This window comes from Petaurus breviceps, unplaced genomic scaffold (assembly GCF_028583685.1).
Source record: "Petaurus breviceps papuanus isolate PSGF00001 unplaced genomic scaffold, PetGlider_PUasm1.0 188, whole genome shotgun sequence".
In the NCBI taxonomy this organism is placed as follows: domain Eukaryota; kingdom Metazoa; phylum Chordata; class Mammalia; order Diprotodontia; family Petauridae; genus Petaurus; species Petaurus breviceps.
The window spans coordinates 18,724,321-18,733,251 of NW_027185804.1; the positions used below are offsets into that span (position 1 = coordinate 18,724,321).

The 8,931-nt window shown below is 36.8% G+C and overlaps 1 pseudogene; it reads right to left on the minus strand.

The window, feature by feature from the left end:
- Positions 1-4,188: 4,188 nt before the first annotated feature.
- On the minus strand, positions 4,189-5,229 carry LOC138163413 (RNA-binding protein 43-like; annotated as a pseudogene).
- Between the last annotated feature and the right edge of the window lie 3,702 nt (positions 5,230-8,931).

The window sequence follows — 8,931 nt, forward strand, 5'->3', positions numbered from 1 at the left end:
GAACTACTCAACAGAAACAATTCACACATGCCCCTAAATTAATCTAGGCCTAAGAGAAGTTCATTTTAGTCCATTCATAAAAAAAAGAGATTTGCGTAGAATCAAGGTTTGGGAACCAAAATTGAAAATCTCCTTACATAACTCCATAGAAATGAATAGTAGATCCAGGTTGTGGAATGACCATTGGACTGGGAGTCAGAAGATCTGGGTCTGGGTGTCACTGCTGACACATTCTGACTGTGTGACCTTAGGCAAGTGATTTACCCATTTTGGACTTCATGTTCTTTAAGCTCACTTCTGCTTTTAAAGTCCATGGTGATTTTGAATTATCTGTTTTTCTAATGAGTAGCAGTAAAGAAAATCAGGATCAGAGTTTTTGCTCAGGAAGACAACTTAGAAGTTATCTGGCTCAACCCCCTCATTTTATAGATGACAATAATGAGGCACTACATCATACAGATAGATAGTAAATTAGAAAATACAATTCTCTCAGCCCATATTCCATGTTGTTTTCACAACACTAGGTTCAGGTTAAGAGTCGGTATGTGTCCTTAAAATCCTCCCTGTATTTTCTGCTTCCTCAATACTCACAGAATATTTGATGCCTCCTGTGTTGCTTTTATTCTCTACCTTTAAATTTACTTATCTTGTAATATATGGTGCATATGCCATACCATTTTCCCTCTCCAAAGAAATATAATATAAATTACTTAAGGTAAGGAATTTGTTTTTGTCTTTGTATCTACTTTTCCCACAATAGGTCTTGTGCATAAGAGGTGCTATGTGGATAGTTCTTTAAAATAAAGTGAATTGACAGTTCAGCAAAAAGAGAAAAGGATGGACTTCACCATTAGTGAATTTCACATCTTTATATGGGACTTCAGAAACATTAATATGACATACCAGCATCCAACCTTCCCCTAAATACATATTGATGAACTTCTGTGTAAGACTAGTTTTAGCCACAGTTGGTACATATTGTGATTTTAAAGTTTGATGTTCATGTTTTAGATTATTCTTGTCCTACTTATCCAAACACATTCCAGTCTTGGCATGTGTTTCTACTGTTCTGAAGCCACATGCTAGTCTGTCTCCCCCTACCTCATCTTTGTGTACTGCATGTGGCAACATCCTTTACCCTAGATCTAAGGTGACATCAATAGTAGGGAAGGAGCTTAGCATCACAGAAAACATAATTGTTGTCTGAAACCCAAGTCTTGCCCCATCTTTGTCTTTTCCTAGCCATGTGACCTCAGGTAAGTCATCCTCCTTTCCAGGCCTCAGTTTTCATGTCAACAAAATGAGGAAAATGTGGTATTGTAGAAAGACTGCTGAATTTGAATTCAGAAAATCCAAGTTTAGGAGCAGCTAGCTGGTGCAGTGAATAGAGGGCCAACCCTGGAGTCAGGAGGACCTCAGTTCAAATCTGGCCTCAGGCACTTAACATAACCATGTGGCTTTGGGCAAATCACTTAACCCCAATTGCCCTACCTTCCCCCTTCCAAAAAAAAAAAAAAAGAAAATCCAAGTTTAAGTCTTCTCTGGGGCACTACTTGTGTGACCTTGAAAAACCAATAAATCAGTAGGTGTCACTTAATCTCCAGTGATTTCAGTGTTCTCATCTGGACATGATAAAATGAGTCAGTTTTGGTGCAGTGAAAAGAATCCTGAATTTAAAAAACAGAAGATCCAATTTCAAAGCCAATTTCTCTCAGTTACTCCCGGCATGACCTTGGACTAGTAATGCAACCTCTTAGGCTCTTCCCACCTTTCTTTGTAAAAATGAAATTGTTGGACTAGATTCCTCAAAGACTCTTTCAGGTCTAAAATCCCCTCCTTCCTTTCTCTTCCTGTCTCATCTCCTCTCATCGCTTGAGTAATAATACAAATATTAAGTGATCTGTGCAGTTGAATATAAATTGTCACTACCCATGGTTAGAAGGTGCCAGAGAGTGGAATTTAAAACAAAGAAATAGAATGAGACAGAAGTATAAGCCCTCCAGGTGCTTTAATGCTCTTCATTTACATAGCTCTTTCTTATTGCTGACTTCTTAGGCCAACTTCTGGTGACAGACATTGCTCCTTGCAATGACTTTGCTTTGGGGTTATAGACTTGAAATAGACATCCCACATTCTTGGTCTGCTGCTAATTGATTTTTGATCTGACTCACCTTTGTATTCTGCTACCATTTGCTTTTCCCCCTTTGGTTTCTCTGGTGTAACTCCCTGTGGTCACAGCTTGGAATATTTTTTTAAATCTATATCAGCACTTTTTTTATTGCAACAAAGACCTGGAAACAAAATCATTGATCAGCACTTACAAAATGGATAAGCAAATGTGGAACCTATGAAATGGAATAGGATGCTATAAACAAATATGAACTTGATGATGGAGAAGCATGAAAAGACTCACATGAACTGATACAAAGTGAAATAAACAGAGCCAGAAAAACAGCAAAGACTAAAACAATGTAAATAGAAATAACAATCCAAAGAGAATGCTGAACAATTATAATGATGAAGCTTGTCATTGTCATTGTCACCAGTCCTTCCTTTAGAGATAATGGCTGAGTTGGTGGCGTATTGGGGTATTATGTGTTTGAAATATTGCATTCAATGTCGTATTTTTCCAATATATTCACTGGTTTTGCTGATTTTTTTTCTAATCCTCTTTCCTTTTTTTTCTTTGTCATAAGGATGGTTCTCTGAATGAGGGCTAGGGGAGGGATAAAGAAAGAAATAGAAGCAATATAGAAACAGAAGATTTCAATAAAAGTCTATAAAAAACCAGAAACTTTGGAGAGAAAATTGAAAAAATAGTGTGCCCAAAATTACAAATGACTTTCAACTATCAGTTGTCTTACCACAATGAATACTTGTTAATTAATTATCATCTGATTTAAAAATATCTTTAAGTGTCAATCTAGCATGATTTGTAGTGACATTCTATTTGGAAGCAATCAATATTTTCTTCATGTTCGTGATATGAACAGAACCATAATGATGACCACATAGTTGTTCTAAAGGATTGTAATGGTAACAAAATTTGAAGATCCCTTTGTATTGCTAAGCTGACAGGTACTTAACACCTAGTTTCAAATTAAGCCTCTGTTAAAGAAACAGAAGGTATGAACCCCTGTTGCTGATGTAACAGGAATGGGCTGAAGAGGGAGGAGCAATACTGTATATAAGGAAAAAAACCCAGCTGGGAAAGTCAGAATGTCTTGGGAACTTGTGGTAGTGGAGCTCTTTCTGAGGGCCAGCCAAGCTGCTGAGGCTGCTGAAGATTTCCTGAGGGCCAGCTGGAGCTGCCAGAGGAGGCATGACTGTGGGGTTGTGATTTTGTCCATTTGTGGCTTTGTTAAGCCTTGACTTCCCAGGAATAGAGACTGTGCAGGATTTAAGGTGGACTGAAAACTGTGAACTTCAGTGTGGAACAGGAACTGTATGGAGAGCTGGACAAGGAGCTGGGAGTTGTTTACCTTTGAACCTAGGTGACAGTTTGGTGATTTCAGGTAGGAGCTATGACCATGGAAGGGGAACCAGGGAAACTGAGAGTCAGCCTCCAATCAAGCTGAAAAAAAACTTTACTTGGATACTGTGTACTGACTGAGAAGACTATGATTTATTGTGACCTAGGGGTGGATAACTTTGACTTTTGGGCTTTGTGATTGAATTAAGGACTCTGTGATTGACTAAATGAATGTACTTTGTTTATGATTCGAAATTAATCTCCAATTGAGACTACTCCAGGGGTGGAGTACTTTTTCTTTTGTATTTTGTGTCCCTCAAGCTTCCTTAAGGATGATTGAATGATTGAGTTACTACATGATTGAGTTACTGAATGATTGTACTTTGTTGAAAACTATTGTGACCACTTTGGTGAAGACCATGTGGCCATTTTAGTGATGTCATTGTGAATGCTGTATTTTGCTTTTTCTGACTTGTGGACTTAGTTGTAAGTTGTAACACTGTAAATACTGTACCTTGATTTTTTGTGAACATTTTGCTTCAATTTGTTATTGAATAGAGTGTTCACAATACTATGTAAACAGAACCTTGAAAGTTGTTCACAGCAGCATTTTTCTGGAAAGCTGCTTTGGTGTGGCTTTAGAAGGATACATTTAAATCTATATTTTCCTAGGAAATTATTGTTTTGGGGAAAAGATGTGGGAGTCCTTACATGTTTTAGCTACTGTCATTGTATTTTCTGAAATTACCTTTCTCATTTCAGACTTCATGACAATTTTTTTGAAATGATAGGTATTACTAGAATTCCCTAGAATTATATTTGACCAGAATCTGGATATACTAGAGCTTCAAAGCATGGCATGCTGACCAAATGTGCTTCCCCTCATTCATATCCTTTAAATCTAAAGATAATATCCCTTTTTGAAGCTCAAGGGAAAGGGATTACGAAAATCCCTCATTTAATTCCCCTTCTTCTTCCAAGTGATCAGAATAGAATCATTCTGAGACTCTCTTAAACATATTGTGGTGATTTCATTAGTAACTATCTCTTGATTCATAATATTAAAGTCTTTTCATGCATTTGGTTACCATACTTCGTTACATAAATACATCTGTATCAAGGACAATTATCTGTTCATTTCTGGTAGTATTTGGCATTGCAGTCCAGATTAATGACACAGATGTTCTCTGTTCTGGAGTTTTCTCCTTCTTTTTCTCAGATTGACATGATTTGTACTGTTTCCATGAGGAGAGTTGACCCCATAACAATAGAACTTCCTTTAGCCTCTTGATTGCTAAAAAAGACCATTCAACAATAACCTTCCATTAGTTGTATAGGATAGAATTTCAAGGATGGAATTGTCTCTACGTTTTGTCACCAGATTTTGTATAACAACTTCCTTTGTAAAAATGGAAATCTCGGTGAACAAAAATATAACAAATTACATTTTCGCTAAAGTGCTTTAGAGCAAGGCAAATTCAAACTGGCCCCTCCCCTGTTAGACAGTGTTTCTCCTTTTTCAAGATGTTCTTCACATCTTTTATTTCCTTGAATGTCACAAATGCAACTCCTTTGGTTTTGGTTGGATGTGTTGCACTTTCTACTTCTTCATCTTTTTTATTTGTCCTCTAGAAATAACTACACAGAATATATGCCATGGTTTCATCATTAAAATTTCCAACAGGAACATCAGAAACCACAATTGTCTTTTCATGTGCTTCAGGTTCCTTGACATTTTGAATTAATGCCATAGCTTGAGAAGCGTTCGGGTTCCTGAACACTGTAGTTCCATTCTGGAATAATTTTTAATTACAGACACTGCTGTGGTTTGAGGACTAATGCTTATTTAAGAGCTTTTTATAAAAAACTTTTCACAGCATCTGCAATGCAGAATTTCATCATTGGGTTAACAGGGGTGAGGAACCTGTGGCCTCGAGGCCACATGTGGCCCTCTAGGACCTCAAGTCAAGCCTTTTGACTGAATCCAAACTTCACAAAAGGGCTATGCTTGAGGACCTAGAGGGCCACATGTGGTTTTGAGGCCATAGGTTCCCCACCTCTGCATAGGATGTCAGAGGATATGTCTAACAGCAGATAGCTGAAAAAGAATCCCCCTCCATAACATATATCCAACACATGGTCATCCAGCCCTTACCTGAAGATTTCAATTGTAATAGAACCTAGTAAATTCCCTGAGGCAACCCATTTCTTTTTTTGGAAGCTTTCATTGTTAAGTATTTCTCTCAGTAATAAGACAATATTTGCCCCTTTTCATCTGCCTGTCTGTGGTTAAGCAGAACAAATCTAATCTGCTTTCTTCATGATAATCCTACAAATACTTGAAAGCATCTATCATAATCCATCTGAATCTTTTCTATTTCAGGATGCATGTTGCTGATTCCTTCAGTCAAATTTCATATGCCATGGTCTTTAAGGACTTGTACCACCCAGAATCCCATCTTCTGGATACCCTTAATCATATTTAGAGCCTTGATGATAAATCCAAATATTCTTGAGAGATGAAATACCAAGGCATAAAACCACATCATTTGAGGCTGCAGCCAGACAATGCCTTAATAAAAATCTCCTCCACAAGAGCCCTGTCAAATTGAATATTTCCATTGTTGTGAAACCCCTGCTCCTTGAAGTAGCCTATTCCACTTTGAGATATACAGAAGTCAAAACCTCAACTTGAAGCTTTCAGTTTTCGATATCAATGTCATATTTTACACATACTTCGTGGGTCCCAATGGATAGTGGAATACAAATGGTCAAATTGCTTTCAATTTGTAAAAATCCTATTATATAAAATGCATCATTTATATTCTTCATTGCATACTATACTTTTTCTGTAGTTGAAGTACCACCCTGTCCTAATACAGTGCTGTAGGTGAATGATACTCACCAAATGGACAAGTACTAATGAGTTTACCATCTTGTCAGCCACCATTGTCTTAAATTGACACCATTATTTGAATAAAGGGTGAGCCTCATCAAAAAGCATAACATGGTAGCATGGTTGTTGTTTCCTCCTCCTCCTCTTCCTCCTCTTCCTCCTCCTCCTCCTCCTCCTTTTCCTCCTCCTCCTCCTCCTCTTCTTCTTCTTCTCCTTCAATCACTCCTGAAATTTAGACTCTCCAGGGGCACAAGGTGATAGGGAGTAAGGATGAGGATTGGACTTGAGGTTTCATTGATATGGGAAACTCTGGAATGAAAAAATTCTTCTAATGTAGGTCTTCATCTATACTGAAACTTATAGATTTATAGATACCTAAGCCATTGAGAGGTTAAATGATTTGCACAGGTTTACATAGTTAAGATATTCTAGTGGTAGAATATCATCTTTTTTGTATTCCTGATTCCAAGTGCTAATGCTCCATTCATTATAACACTCTTCCTCTTTCTCTTGAGGTACTGAATATGAGAATAGTAGTTGACTGATTAATAATAATAACAGTGGATGGGTGATGGATTAATCTAGAGTTATTATTCTTAATAGGTGACCATATTATACAATCCTTATATTCTAAAGATGTTTGATTTTTGTGGTAGGGGTGATTTCCACATGCATATTGACCTTTGCCTGTCTATACTTTAAGATATGGCTTGGTTAGTGACTATGGCCAAGGAATTTTGTTTCCAGAAGGTCAGCCATTGGGTGATGAATCTTTTTTTTTAAATCAATTGGGGTTAAGTAACTTGGTCAAGGTTACATGGCCAGTTATTTTGTATGGGTGCTAAGTATCTGAGGCCGGAACTGATCCCAGGTTTCCTGACTCTGGGGCCGGCACTCTTACTCACTGTACCACCTGGCAACCCTGGGTGATGAATCTTTTTTCAAAAATTAGTCAGCCTATTACAGGTAAACATTCCATGCTTGGGCTTGTACTCAAAGCCTTTTAAACCAGGGAGGACCTTCTAGACCTTGTGCTCTGCACGCATAGCTCTTGAGAGCCCATAGTCACCTCTACATTTCTTGACACAGAATAGATAGGCCTTTTTTAAAGCAGTCATATGATTTTGAGGAAATTATTACTTAATTACATTAAAATTAATTTAGTGTTAATCAGCGTCATCCAAATTCTTTTGCTTTTATTTCCTGCTTATTATTTAATTCATCTTACAACTGACATAGCACTTGCATTTTTGAGTCTAAATTTTTTGCCACTTTCCTTATCCTTGTTTTCTCCTTAACATAAAAAATGGACTAGTGCTAAAAGATTTTAAAAATATTTTAATCTTAAAATATAAATTTAAAACTTTGAAACCTCTTCCAAATTTAAATAATAGAGCAATAAGCCTACTTTCCAATAAAGTGTTATGCTGTTGTTAAGTTTCTCACAGTTATTTTTTTTTAATCATGGCATATTGCTTTGAAAGATCCTCCAAATTTTGCCACCAAGAAATCCAAGACATGAACACACCACTATGTGAGACTCTCAGAAGTTTATAGCTACACATTTCTATTGGAACATAGAAAGAATAGAAGATCTATTAGAATTGGAACCTTGACTTATTGGGTTAAAAGTCCTCTAAAGCTCAAGATGAACATATTCATCCTGACTGAGGTCAGAGAATGGTACTTTAATTTTCTACAGAGGTCAGAATACCACTGTTGAATTATTTGGTCTGTAGGTGAATGAATATCTTTGCTATCAGTCAACCATTCAATAATCTGTTGGTCACTAAACATGTGCCCAGAACTGCTGCAAGGCATAAGAGAGTTATTTCTAGAGGACTTTATGCAATGCTGCAACAAAATTTAACAATAATAATTCTAGTTAACATTTATACCGAGCTTTAAGTTTTGCAAAGTGCTTTACATAATTTATTTCATTGGATCTTCACAACTCACTGTGAATTAAGCACTATTACTTTCCTCATTTCACAGATGAGAAAACTGAAATAAATGGAGGTTAAATGACCTGCTAGGGTTGCACTGTGATGTCTAAGGCTGAATTTGACCTTGAGTGACTGCAGGTCTCTATTGTGCACCATTTGTAACAGTAGCACATTATGGTTTTTTTTTTCATCCTATACTATTCTTTTTCTTGTATTTCTATAAATCCTTCCTAGGGTATCCTCCCAATGCACCTTCTACTAGATTGCTCGACATTGTGCAGATAGATGCTACACGAGAGAATGAGGTGATGTTGTGGTTAATAGTTATGGATTTGGAGGTAGGAAGACCCAAATTTGAAGACCTGGATGGAGTATTCCCATCTGTGAATTGTTGAAAGTAGAACCTGGTCTACCTATCTCTATGGGTTTTTTCAGTTGGTAATCTCCATGGTTCTTAAAGAAGCATTCGATTCTTTAAGTCTTTAAGTATTATTTAAGTATTTTTACTTGTTTTATGCATGTGTTTCCAACTAGATTCCCTATCCTATTTGGAACATGGAATTATTTTACATCAATCATAGCACCTGCTGCATGTACTCAAATGATGATGATGATGA